Here is a 13730-nt window from a genome sequence, read left to right on the forward strand (position 1 = left end):
TCTTCCTCTAAGGAGGGGAATCTGCACACATGGACGAGGGCCACCTAAGCTTTTCCAGAGGGGGAAGGGGAGAGAGGAGAGCTGGGCCCCTGAGCCCTGAAGGAATTTTCAGGAGCCCAGTCCAGGAATGCGTAGGGTTCCAGCTCTGGGGTGGGGGCATAGGTCTGACAGGCAAGCAGCTCTGTCCCTCCACTTTGCCTCCCTGCCCCTCTGTTTCTCATTAATTATTCCCATCTCAGGGAGCAGGAATGAAAACAGACTCAGGATCTGGCTGAAGGCCTGCTGTGACATCAGCCCAGAGGTGGCTGCCCCTCACCCTGACTATTGGGGGCTAGAGAAGACCCCATTTTTCACTTTGTTCTGCCATGACAAGGAGAAGGAGAGGCAGAAAACAATTCTCCTGAAACCTCTTCCTTCTCTGGGCACCGAACTTGAGGCAGGTGAGAGAGGTGGTACTGGCCTGGAGGGACCAGGCAAGGGTGTGTCTGCAGGAATGTGAGGGGTACAGAAACTGGCTTTCCCCAGACACCACGGCCTCCCACACACCCTGACACTCCTGCCCTCACCGCCACCCCTAGCACTTCTCCCTAGGACCGTTCTCCCAACCTCCTCTCCACTTACCGTTGAAGCCACCTCCACTATTGAGTCTTCCCTTAGGCTCCCTTTGACCTGTCCTCACCTCCTTCATTTTTCCTGAGCCTCAAGTTCACAGGCTTCTTCTGGGACTTGGTACCTGGCCCACCAGATACCAGATTCTTCTTAGCTGTAGCTTGACTTCTCACCTCCAGTAATCTTTGTCATCTTCTTTTTTTCTAAAGTAGGCTCTATGCCCAATGTGGGGCTTGAACTCATGATCCGAAGATCAAGAGTGGCATGCTGTACCCACTGAATCAGCCAGGTGCCCCCTCCGGCAATCTTCGTCATTCCTAGTTGGCCTCCAGCAGCACATTGAGTTAAACACAGTAGTCATCGCCAGGATTGGAAGTCTGATAGCCTAGGCTCCCACCACTTCCTCCTGTCTGCCAGTTTTGAAATCTCTGGTCCCCAGACCCCTTTTTCTCCCCACTTGGGGGCCTTCTAGGGGTACACTCCTCTCACTACCAACTTGGGCTATTCTCACTCCCAGACATTGACACTGTGACCTCTGTGACCAATCTTTTCCTTGTTTTGCTGATTTATAACAAAATTCTCAAGCCCTCAGTTATACCTTCTTCCATTCTCACCTTCTAGTTTACTAAAATGATGCCTCCTCTCCACAAACAACCTGTTGCGATCTCCTCTCTGCCAGGCACTGAGCTCCTCTCTGCCAGGCACTGAGCCTCAGGCAATGGAGATAAATAAGTGAGCTGCCCTCCAGAAGCCTAAAGTCCCACGGAAATGAAAGACAAGTAATAGGGTGACATAGAAATAGTCCAGGTGTCACTGTTGGATTTGGAGTGATATCATGAGAACAGGGTCCTGGGAAGTCGAATGAGATAAGGGTGGGATGCAGTGGAGGACACAGACATGGCCTCAGGAAGGCAGGGGAGGAGGCCACAGGGTAGGTGAAGGGTAATAAGGGCCCAGGTGGAGCAGAGGCGAGGAGGAGGTGCTGTAGAGATGACAAGGAGGAGGCAGGTGTAAGGGATCTTGCAGAGGTAAGAAGCAACATGCTTAATGACTGAAAGGATGTGGGTGGGGAGAGGCAGAAGTCTGAGCCTGGCTGATCCTGAACATTGGGCATTTGGGTGTACTTTGATACCATTTATAGGCTTAGAAAGTGCAGGAAGAACAGAGTGAAGCTGTTCAGTCTGAAGCTTTCAAGGAGAGATGTCCAGTAAGCCACTGTATGTGTGGATCTGGAGCTCAGGAGGGCGGTCTGAGCATGGAGGCCAAGGATGAAGTTCAGAGAGCAGACGAGATGGCCTACAAGAGTGGTATCTTGAGACACCTGGGTGACTCAGCAGTTGAGCATCTGCCTTTGGCTCAGGGTTCCCAGGGTCCTGGGATTGAGTCCCTGCATTGGACTCCCCGCGGGGAGCCTGCTTCTCCCTCTGCCTGTGTCTCTGCCTCTCTCTCTGTGTCTTTCATGAATAAGTAAAAAAAAAAAAAAATCTTAAAAAAAAAAGAGTTTATAGCATGAAGAGAAGAGGCTGAGGTGGGTGTGTGGAGAATGCCCCCTCCCTGCTCCTACAGGCAGCCTTCATGCCTCTCCAAGAGCTCTTATCACACTACATTGTAAATGTTCCCATTTGCCTTCTCTGCCTTGCTATGTGTGCCCCCTGAAGGAGTACCACATCTTTTTTTTTTTTAATATTTTATTTATTTATTCATGACAGACACAGAGAGAGAGGCAGAGACACAGGCAGAGAGAGAAGCAGGCTCCATGCAGGGAGCCCTATGTGGGACTCCCGGGTCTCCAGGATCACGCCCTGAGGCAAAGGCAGGCGCAAACTGCTGAGCCACCCAGGGATCCCCCAGGAGTACCACATCTTTATGATGTCTGTTTCCCAGGAACATGGGCCTGAGTCTGGCACAAGGTAGGGGCTCAGTAATGCCTGAGGGATGAATGGATAGTAATAGTTATGTGTTGAGGGCTTACTGTGTGCAGGGAACCATTCTAAGTATTTTACATTTAGTTGGTAATTCATTCAATCTTTAGGACAACTCTCCACTTCCAACTCTCTTTTGAAATGTACTCTTACTATCTCCATTTTACAGATGGGAAAGCTTGTAACCAAGCTAAGTAAATTGTCCAAGGTCACAGCACCAGTAAGTGAAAGAGCCAAGATTTGAATTTAGGTAGTCTAGCTCCAGAGCTGATGCTTTTTAGTCCCACACTATTCTGCTTCTCACATAAAATCTTAAAATAAGGTTATCTACTATGATTACCATTATTGAATGTTTACTGTGCTGAGAACTTTATTAGATTATTTAATTTAATTCTATTTAAATAAGTTAATAGATAAATGTATTGATGGATGGAGTAAAATATGTATGTACATATGGATGTGTATATACAGGCAAGTAGATGAATGGATGGGTGAATGGATGGGTAGATGAGAAAGTAAATGGAAGGATAGATGGAAAGATGGATAAATGAATATATGTACAAATGAAAAATAGTTGGATGAATGAATGATGGGTAGGTGAATGAATAGATGAATGGATATGTGGATGGATGAGTGGTTGGATGAAAGGATATGGAAACAGGTGTACCGGTGAGAAAATGCATGAATGGATGGATGAATGGATGAATACATGAATAGATGGAAGAATAGGTGAATGGATGAGTGGATAGAAGGATGAATAGAGAGATGGAAAAACTAATGGATGCCCAAGCATAGATGAGCAGACGGATAATTAGTTGAATGGGTGAATAGATGGATGAGTAGAAAAATGAATGGGTGAATGGTAAGATGGGTGAATGGTAGGATGAATGAATGGATAAACAATGGGTATTGGATGAAAGGATGAATGAGTGGAAGACAACTAGATGATTAGATGACTGAAGATTAGATGAATAGATGGCTGGTTAGATGAGTGGATGGTTAGGTGGTTGAATAGATAAAGGAATGAATTCCTATATTTAGGGCTATAAAAGAGAATAAGAAAATACATAAATTACAGCCCCTACACTTTCTCTTAGGTATCTTCTATGCCTTCTCTTGGCCATTTCTTTCACATGTGTACATAGAATCTGTCCTGCCCTACCCACCAACCCTCTAACCCCTAACTAAGCACCAAAGCCTGGTCCTCACCCATCCACCTTCACCCCAGTACAGAGACATTCTGGAATGGATTCCAGCCATCTTGTTTCTCTTTCTGCTCTTTTGTCTTATGTCCAGGGAAATAACCAGCCAAGGAGAAGGTAAGTGGTGACTGTGAGGGCTCCTTCCTCTGTCCCCTATTGTGTCTTTTACAGGCCTAGCCCTGAAGCCCCAGGACCCAAGCAGATGCCAGGGTTGGAAGGTTGTGATTAGAGTGGGAAATTAATGGGCATCACAGAAAGTGTTAGGGGCACAGTGTCTGGGGGGTGGGGAGAGGTGTGTTCTGTGGGGCTGGCAGGATACCACATCTGTTCTCAGGCAGAGAAGGGGTTTTTTGGAAGGGTCATTCAGGCAGACTGGAAGGAATAAGGCCTTCCTGAGTCTGAAGACAGCATCTACCTCTGAAGGCATCTAGTTGTTAAGTCCTCAGTTCTATTACATGGGAACTGTGTGACCTTGGACAATTCACTTAGCCTTTCTGAGTCTCCTTATCTGTAAAATGAACTAATAACATCCATCTCACATGACCACTGAGGAGATGAAACAAGATGATGCAAAGAGTGTCTGGCACAGAATAAGCCATTAACAAAATGCTTTCAAGAGGTAATAAAGTATGTGGATTTCTTTCTTTCTTTCTTTCTTTCTTTCTTTCTTTCTTTCTTTCTTTCTTTCTCTTTCTTTCTTCTTTTTCTTTTTTTCTGGAGGAAGATAAACTCAGGAACCTCTGTTCTGTGTCTGTTTAGGAAGAAGTGTGGGTTTTGGGGGAAGATTACATCGTGGATATAGGGGCCCCATGGCTCTGGGCACCAGCATAGCCTCATGGGAACCTCCTTGAGAAACCTTATCCTGTTTCCTGTCCTCACAAGCTCAGATCCTTGGAAATTTCCAAGGCCTGAGCAGAAAGTAGTGTCAGGGTACAGGTGGGAATGGGAGCTAGCCTTGAAACCCCTGAGGAGGCCAGACCCTCCCCAGAGCTCCTGACCCTCCTTTTCTGGGCCAGGTGCCAGCAGGCAGGGCACTCAGTTTGGTGTTTAACAAAAAAGAGCTGCTTGTTGTGGAGGATGAGTCATGGAGACCCTGAAATGGCTCTGGGAGTTAAAAGGAGGAGAGGGTCCATTCTTGACCCAGGATCCCACAGCCAGACCTCGGTGTGGGGAGTAAAGGAAGCCAGAAATTGTTATTTGGACCCTTCCCTTCCCACTGCTTTATTTCACTTCTCTGGTCTCATTTTATCTCCATCATGTTTATGTTTTCAGTGGAAGAACAGATGCTGGGAATCTTGCCTTGTGTTTCAGAGATGTCTATGATATTGAATAGCTGGACTGTTGACTCTTCTGGGGACACTTTTTTCCCCTAAACTGGGCTTATTCTAGGCTTAAACACAGGCTATATGAAGGGAGGAGACAGGAATAAGTAGGTCCAGCATTAAACTTTTTATGTAGTTTCATCCCCATAGCAATCGTATGAGGTTGTAAGGAAGACAGTATTATCCCATTTTACAGATAAAGGAAACCAAGGCTCAGAAAAAACTTACCCAAGACCACATGCCTATAAATGTTAGAGCCTGTATTTGAACCCAGGCTGAGACTTGATTAGAGAGGAGGCCTTGAAGACAGGAGACCCACAGGGGTCTAGAAGAGGAGGTGAGAGGCTGTAGGGGCACGGGGAAGACTGGGGTGCTGTTCTCTTTGACTCAGAGCCAGGGCTCCTGGCTCCACATGCAGCTCTGTGCTGGGAGCCCAGTTCTATGTGTATGAAATGAAGATGCTGAACAGGTGCCAACAGGGCCATACCCAACCCAGCCCCCACCTGAGGGCTCAGGAAATGACACACCTGAACCGCAGAACAGATTGTTGGACCCATCTGCAGGATCACCTCCCAGGGGAGGGGTTTGCAGATGGTTGCTCAGCTGCCCCTAGGAGGGAGGAGGGCTGAAGAGTGCCCTCCAGGCTGACCCAGACGTGGGGTGGACAGAGCAGCCTGCAGCTCAGGTGGCTGCCACTCAAGTCCTGCTGTGTGACCTTCGATGATTTGCTAAATATCTCTGGGCCCTCATACCCCTCATTTGTAAACAAAGGGAGAAATTTTCTTCTGCCTACATCTTGGCACAGGGCCTGAAGGAAGAGACCTCCTCCCCCAGGGGGCTCTGACTGTGGGTCAGAATAGAGCCTCCAGAAACAGGGCAGGGAATAGAATCTCTGCCTGATGTCTCAGTTGGTAAGAAGTGTTAGGAGGAAGGGAACAGCACCCTGGGGGCTGCCTGTATTTTTTTTTTTTTTTCACAAGTCTGTGCAGAAGGGGCAGCTTCCTCTTGACACCCTTTCCCTGGGATCTGAAACATAGCTTTTCCTGCTCCTGGGGGCTAGAGAATTATGTTCAGGGGCAGGCAGGGAGCGTTAGGATGGCATTGACTCTAATTTGGCAACTAAACTCTATTGAGGGCAGGGCTGGGCTCTGGGCTCACATCTAGAACATCATCTACTCCTGGCACAGGTAAGGTGACAAGCCCCAGAGGCCGTAGCCAGCAGAGCCTGAGCTCCCACATTCTCAGTCCTGAGACAGAGCTCTGGGTGGTCAACCTGCAGGGCCTCCTTTTTGGGGTTACAAGCCTGGTGGAGGCCAGGAGTGCCCAGAGGGGGAAGGGTAGTGGCCTGTGTCATTTCAGAGGGGGGTGGGGTGGGGTGGGGTGGCCTGTCCCTTCTCCTTCCACACCAACCTTGGCTGAGGCAGCAGCTCAGGCTGCAGGGAGGCTGGGGGATGGGAAGGCAGAGCTTTGCAAAGGAGGAGGCAGGAATTCTGGTTGGAAATCATTCAAATGAGGCTATGAAACCAGAACCCGGTCTCAGAACAAATTGGCCAGATTTGGCCTGGGGGGAGGGGGGCTACAAGGGGAGTGGAGGAGGTTGGGCCCTGGCTGAGTGGGAGGGGCTGGACGGACTCCCGACGGGTGTTCCCGAGAGACCAGGCTGTGATGGGTAGAGGGGCAGCCGTCCCCCTGCTGTCCCCAGGCCGTCCCCTGGGCCGCCTGCCCGAGAGGAGGGAGGAGTCAGGTGCCCCAGCCACCCGGGCGGCCTGTCCTGCAGCAAAGGTGTCTAGTCCATCAGTGACACTCTCTGGCTGCCCAGCTGTAACCCAGCTACATCCCTCCCCGTCTGACCCTGCCCTACCTCTGACAGGCCCCTGTGACTCCCCATCGTACCAAGTACTCATTGAAAAATTTTCTGTTTCCTTTCTAAGCCTCCTGTGTTGTGCGGAGCCAGGGACAGAAGGACACATTCAACAGAGGGCTAGCTGGGAAGGAGTCCATCTGGGAGCCTTTGAGGTGTCACTTAAAAAATGGTTTCTCATTCCTTGTCCTAACTAGGGAGGTGTCTGGGGGGTGCCCTGGGCAGCCTGGGGAATGCCTCTCCTTCCCAGGCAGCGCTGGGGAGAACCATGGGTCGGAAATGAGGGGAGGGCAGGCAAGGGGGGGTTCACTGCGGGGCCGGGCAGGGGCTTGCAGCAGAGGAAAACCGAAGCCTTCAGAGACTCATCAAAGGAGCTGCTGTGTGAAAGGGGCAAACTTGGAGGGGTCACCCGGGTTCACGCAGCCTGGAGAGGGATGAAGGCCTAGTCTGATGGGGGAGGGGCAGGGCCTGGGGCTGGAGAGGGGGTGGCAAAGCTCCGTGTCCAGCACTGGCTGCAGGCAGAGGTTCAGCAGGCTCTTTTCTTTTCTTTTCTTTCTTTCTTTCTTTCTTTCTTTCTTTCTTTCTTTCTTTCTTTCTTTCTCTTTCTTTCTTTCTTTCTTTTTCTTTCTTTCTTCTTTCTTTCTTTCTTCTTTCTTTCTTTCTTTCTTTCTTTCTTTCTTTCTTTCTTTCTTTTTCTTTCTTTCTTCTTTCTTTCTTTCTTCTTTCTTTCTTTCTTCTTTCTTTCTTTCTTTCTTTCTTTCTTTCTTTCTTTCTTTCTTTCTCTTTCTTTCTTTCTTTCTTTCTTTCTTTCTTTCTTTCTTTCTTTCTTTCAAGATTTTATTTATTTATTCATGAGACACACAGAGAGAGGCAGAGTCACAGGCAGAGGGAGAAGCGGGCTCCATGCAGGGAGCCCGACGTGGCACTTGATCCTAGGACCCTGGGATCACGCCCTGAGCCAAAGGCAGGCCAGATTCTCAACCCCTGAACCACCCAGGCGTTCCTCACCAAGCTCTTTTCTAGGGAGAAGCTTTGTGTCTGCCTGTCGTGGTCTAGATGTCTGGGCCCCTTCTTAGGGAGGAAACAGGGGTCCTCAGCCACCCCCCCTGGGTCCCTCCATATCTCCATACCTCCTCAAGGGCCACAAGCAAATCTCAGAACCAGCCGGAAGCAAGACTCGACACAAGCCATGACCCCCTCCCCACTCTCTTTCTGCCCTGACCCCTGCTCTGACCCAGCCCTGGAGTCTGTCTGGCTTGCTGCTCCTCCAACACTACTGCCATCACACAAGAGTCTTCCTTGTCCTACCTTCTGTCCCCATCTCCTCCTTTGCGACTCAAGCCCCTCTCTGTGGAGAGGGAACCAGAGACTGATTGGGACCCCCTTGCCCATTTCCCCCTGAGCCCACTAACCAACAGCAGAACTTATTCCCATCTGCCTCCAGTGTGAGGGTCTCAGAGGCCTCTCTGCCCTACTTCCTCCCAGGCCCAGTAGAGGCTCCCAGAGTCCTCTCGCCTTTGCCCTCACTATGGATTCCCAAGAGCCTTCACTGACCTGCCCCCTCAGAGTGTGGGTCTCAAGTCTTGTTCACTACTCTGGATACCCCCACCCCACCTCACTGAGCTCTCAGAATTCTCTGTCCTCCTCTCACCCTAGTGTGGCTTTGCAAAGTCCTGCTCTGCTGCAAGCTCCCCAATGGGGGCCCTAGAAGAAAGGCACTTTTTAGGGAGGGGGGGCAGTCAAGGCTCAGGATGGGAGGGACCTTGGCTTCTGGCCCCTCCTTAGGGATCCGGCTGGGCCTGGACCTCTCTGCTCACCCCCTCCTCTTGACTGAGGGGCCACTGTGGCGGGTGAGTGAGCTGGACGGGGAGAGGAGGGGCAGGGGAGGTGGGGGAACCGGTCTTGTGCTGTTCTTGGCTTGGAGCCCCCAGCCCCAGGGAAATCCTGACTCTGTGGAAAACTGAGCAGGCAGTCAGGCAGAGGGGGAGGAGTTGGAAGAGGAAGAGGAGGAGAAGGGGGAGGAGGACCAAGGGCTCAGGGTGAGGTGGGGGTAGGGGCTCCTCTCATAAATCAATCCCACCAGCTCTCAGGCCTGACGAAAACCAGAGACCCAGGGTCCCTTGGGGGCTGCAGCAGGGGAGGGGGCACGGACCATCCGATGGGCTGTGCAGGAGGAAAGGCTGAAATGAGGGGCAGCATCCTGCTCAGAGAGCCCTCCTCAAGCCCCCCAAAACAACAGGTGTGTGTGTGGGGAGGGGAGGGGTCTGAGAAAACAACTTCACAACCCCAGGAGCTGAACCAGGGTGGCTGTGACAGATTGATGGGGGCGTTGGGGGGGGCCTCTGCTCAGCACTTCAGAACACTTTTATTGCCCTGAATTCTGGCCTGGTTCAACTCCCAAGAAGCCCTGTGACTTGAGATGTGGTGTTTCCTTTCTCCAGGCTTCAGTCACCTCAGGTGTATGAGGGTGTGGGCTGGGTCCAGTCCCCTGACACGGCACTATAGCCCTTCTCAGTGCTTGGCAGAGGAAGGACTGTCGCTCTAGAGCTGGCAGGATGAGAGCTCCGTGTCTAGGCTCTGCCCTTTAATACCTTTGGCCTTGGGTGGGGCACATTATCTCTCCTATCCTCAGTTTCTGCATCTGTCAAATGGGCATAATAATGCCTCCCTGGCAGCGCTGTTGTGATGAGAGCAAAGGAGATGATGGATGTTAAGTGCCTGGCAGGGCACATTCTCAGTCAAAGGTGTTGATTTTGTGTCTTCCTCTTGGGTATTTGCAAGTCTCTCTGCTGTCCAAAGGATCACTTCTCTCTTTTACTACCCACGGATTAATAATAATCAAGTGGCCCCAGGTCCCAAACATAGAAGCCCTCACAAACCCACCCCGTCTGTATTTGCCATGACTCTTGAGATGTCGGTGCCTCTGCTCCCACTCATCCTTCCTGCCATGGCTGGTGTTTTTCTGAGCTGTCGGCCCCCTTGGCCACTGCCCCACAAGGGACATGTGAACTCTAGGGCTTGTGCCTTGAGGTCCATCACCAAAGGTCTGGAAGGAGGATGTAGCCAGCATGGTGTGGCCAGCCACCCTGCACTCACTGCCTGGTCCTGTCAGCCATGGGCCTCCTCCTACAGGCATCCAGCATGGCCTCCTCTCGGCCTTCCCCTCTAGGTCCTCCTCACGATGTCCCATTCCTGCCTCCCACTCCATCCTCATCCAGCTTCTCGTGGCTACTGTCAGAACCCCTCAGCATCCCTCTGTGCTGCCCTTGGGTTGCTGCTGGGCCTGGCCCCCTGACACCATTTCAACCTCTCACCATTTATAATACATTGAGATATTTCAACCAGCAAAACGGGTTGACTTTTGAGGTATCTCCTGTTCCTCAGAGAGAATGCGGAAGGGCAGCAGTGTTTGTTTCCTCAAAAATGTTTTATTTGCAAATACATTATATTATTATTTCCCAGAAAACTATCTTTGACCAACCCATCTTCTTCCCTAGGCTCCCCTGCCTGCTCCCAGGCTCACCTCCTTTTCTAGATCTCAGGAAATCTCAGGAGTGTAGATGTGATTAGTTAGGGAGTGGACAGGCATTGCCTGAGCTACCTCAGGTCCCTGCTCTTGAGTCTGAACAGACCAGTGGGCTGGGCCATGCCAAGGGCACAGCTTGGGATGAGTTGGGAGGGGGCTGGTCTGAGCCCCCTTGAGACCTCTAGCTGGGGTCCCCCTTTCCCAGGAGGTTTTGCTTTCCTCTGGAATTTCATACCCAGATGCAACCTTAAGGGACTGTGACCCAAGATGCAGGGGACAATGGCGTCAGAGGCTGAACATTGCCGGGTGGCTCTTGTGGGGACCAGGCTACTGTTGTCTGAAGTGTGGGTTCCCCATGGTGAAGGAAGTGTGAGAAGCTGGACGAGACGGATGACTGATGGGTGTCCTTATAAAGATGGTACCTTTACAAATCTGTTTCCTCTACTAGATGCCAGCCCCTCGGAGGCCCCTGTTTTAGGAGGCCTCAACTTCTCTGGGGTCATCCCAGGGCTGTGAGGAGATCTGCCAGGTCAGCTGGGACCGTCTAGAGAGACCATTTCCCAGACAAGTTCCTCACTCTGCAACCTCCCTGGCAGGTGGTCCCTCAGCCTCTGTTTGACCAGTCTCAGGGATGGGGGACTCATCATGGTGCCAGGGATGCACCTCCCAAAGCAGCCCCCTCTAGGTTAGGTAGCTGAGATGATTGAAAATGGAGAATCCAACAAGTATTTATTGCCAGTCCTTCTGGGGGAGTGAAGAGGAGGTCAGGGAGCACAGCTGTGGATGTCTCCAGGAGAGAGGGGGGTAAGGCAGGGTTGCCTATTTGGAGGGAGTGCTAGGCTCCTAGAGAAAAGGTTCAGGCCAAAGAAGCAAGAGATGGGGTTTGAGTCTTTGTTCTGTCATTAACTCACTGTGTGGCCTTGAGAGAGTTCCTCCCTTCCCTGGGCCTCAGTTTCCATAACTGTAAACTTTATGGCCTGGGCTTGGGGACTTCTAAGGGCCCTGCCTCTGGTGACAGATGCTCTTCCGTGAGCCTATGAATAGCTGGCACAGAGGGATCAGGTCTTGGTCCACGGGGGCCAGGCCGGCTCAAGAGTGCTCAGAGAATGGGCCCTGTGTGGAACAGGACAAGGTACCCTTTCATTTCATGAGGTCTTGGCAGCAGCCCAGGGCCCACAGTCTCTTCCTCCTGCCAAGGTCAACCCAACCCTGACCTGGGGGGCACAACTCCCTGGGGCAGTTGAGGTCAGGAGCTGGTAACTCAGGACAGGGAGCCCAGCACAGAGGTTCAGACTCCTGTGCTCTGACTGGAGTGAGTGTCTGAGCAACTCCAGCTCTGTGAGCCTCGTGTTCCTGACAGTGACGGGGAGCTCTAGCCCACCCCGCTGCAGTCTTGGTGGTCCCTGGAAGGACCTCTACCGGCCTTGCCATCAGACCAGCCTGGTATAGAATCTAGACTTGCTACTTACTAGCCCAGTGACCTTGGGCAAGTCACTGGCCGCCCTCACCTAGAAGTCAGGGAATCTCATTCCTACCTTGTACAGTTGCTGAGAAGATGGGGCACACGAGGCAGCAGCATGCACTACGTGGAGCATAGCTGTGAGGACCAGTATCAGAGGCCCAGCTAAGCAGAGATGGTGACAAGGAACAGGATGAGACGGGACTCTCTTCCTGCTGCCTCAACCCTCTTGTTTCTTGGTCTGTTTGTCCATCGGGGCATTGGGGACTTCCAATTCTCAGGTCCTAAAATCTGCACAATTTGAAGTAGTCAAAACAAATTCTTCACTCTATTTATGCCAAGAGGGAACAAGGGCCTGGCCAGGCCTAATGGGTTCCAGGTGTGCTCTGTGCCCTGCAGAGGCTGAAACCAGCGCACTGGCTGAGGCTCTGACTCTCCCCGTGGCTGGGAAGGCTCAACTAGGCCAGACCTCTCCAGCCTGTCCCTCCAGCCTCTGAAGTATACAGAGCTGGGACAGTGGAGAGTGTAGGGCTCCCCGCCATGGTGGGCCGGCCGGCCCTGTAGCCAGAAAGCCTGAACTGCAAAGCCAGGAGGTACTGTGCCCACCCCTAGAGGCACACATGGGGGGGTTTCCAGGCTTTTCTACCTGCCCCCCTGCCCCACCTACCCCAGTCCATGCTGAATACCCACTGTGTGTTTGCCTGGACCTCAAGAGGCTCTAGGGTTGCTGGGACAATTTTCACAAACTTGTATAACTTCCCTTTTCACAGGAGGCCAACTGAGAGTGACCTCCCAGAGAGGCTCAGGAAACCAGGTGGGAGCCCAGAGGGCACGAATGAGGTTTCTTTTATTACCATTATATATTAATTATCGGGTTATATCATCAGAGTGATGGCCATCCTTTAGTCATGGTGAACCATGGGCCGGGTGCTGTGTTCAGTGCTCTCTGTGCCTGAGTTCATCAAGTCCTCACAGCCCTCTGTGGCAGAGGCTCATGTTACCTCAAAGAACAGAGAGGGGACAGGAGGCTCAGGGATACCAGGAGCATTGCTGAGGTCACCCAGTCAGAATGTGGCTGATGTGGGATTTGAGCGCAAGGCTGTCTGACCCCAAGGCAGGACCTGTCCAGCTCTACTATGCTTTTTGCAGGACGGTGTCTGTGCTTAAGTGTGAGTTGTGTGGGAGGGCCAGGTGAGAAGGCAGGTGAGAAGGCAAAGCAGGAGGGATTTTCCCCTGGGGAGATGCCAGAGGCTCACACATTCATCGGTGAGCCACACTGTCCCCTTCCCTGCAGGTACTCCCAGTCTCAAGCCTCAGCCCTGACCTGCTACCTGGGCAAACACCCTCTCTCCCAGCCTCCTCACTTACCTCTGGACTGGGCCCTTCCCAATCCTGAGCTGGCTAGTAGGGGGGACTACTGGGGAGGGCTGTTGGCATTGGGGTCACCATCTAGTCACCCCACTCCCACCCACATCATCAGCTGGACCCTCTGGGACAGACTGAGTGGTCACCATTGGGGGAGGACTGGAGACCCACTGTAGAATTGCAGGTGGTGTGAGGGCATGATTGCAAGTGAGCAGTACCCTGTTGGGGTAATTATTAGTACTAGTTTTTAGCCTCTACTGTCTTTTTTTAAATATTTTATTTATTTATTCATGAGAGAGAGACACACACACAGAGGCAGAGAGAGACACAGGCAGAGGGAGAAGCAGGCTCCATGCAGGGAGCCCGACGTGGGACTTGATCCTGGGACTCCAGGATCATGACCTGGGCCAAAGGCAGACACTCAACCACTGAGCCACCCAGGGATCCCTCTACTGTCTTTTTTT

Source organism: Canis aureus, chromosome 31 (assembly GCF_053574225.1).
Source record: "Canis aureus isolate CA01 chromosome 31, VMU_Caureus_v.1.0, whole genome shotgun sequence".
NCBI lineage: Eukaryota > Metazoa > Chordata > Mammalia > Carnivora > Canidae > Canis > Canis aureus.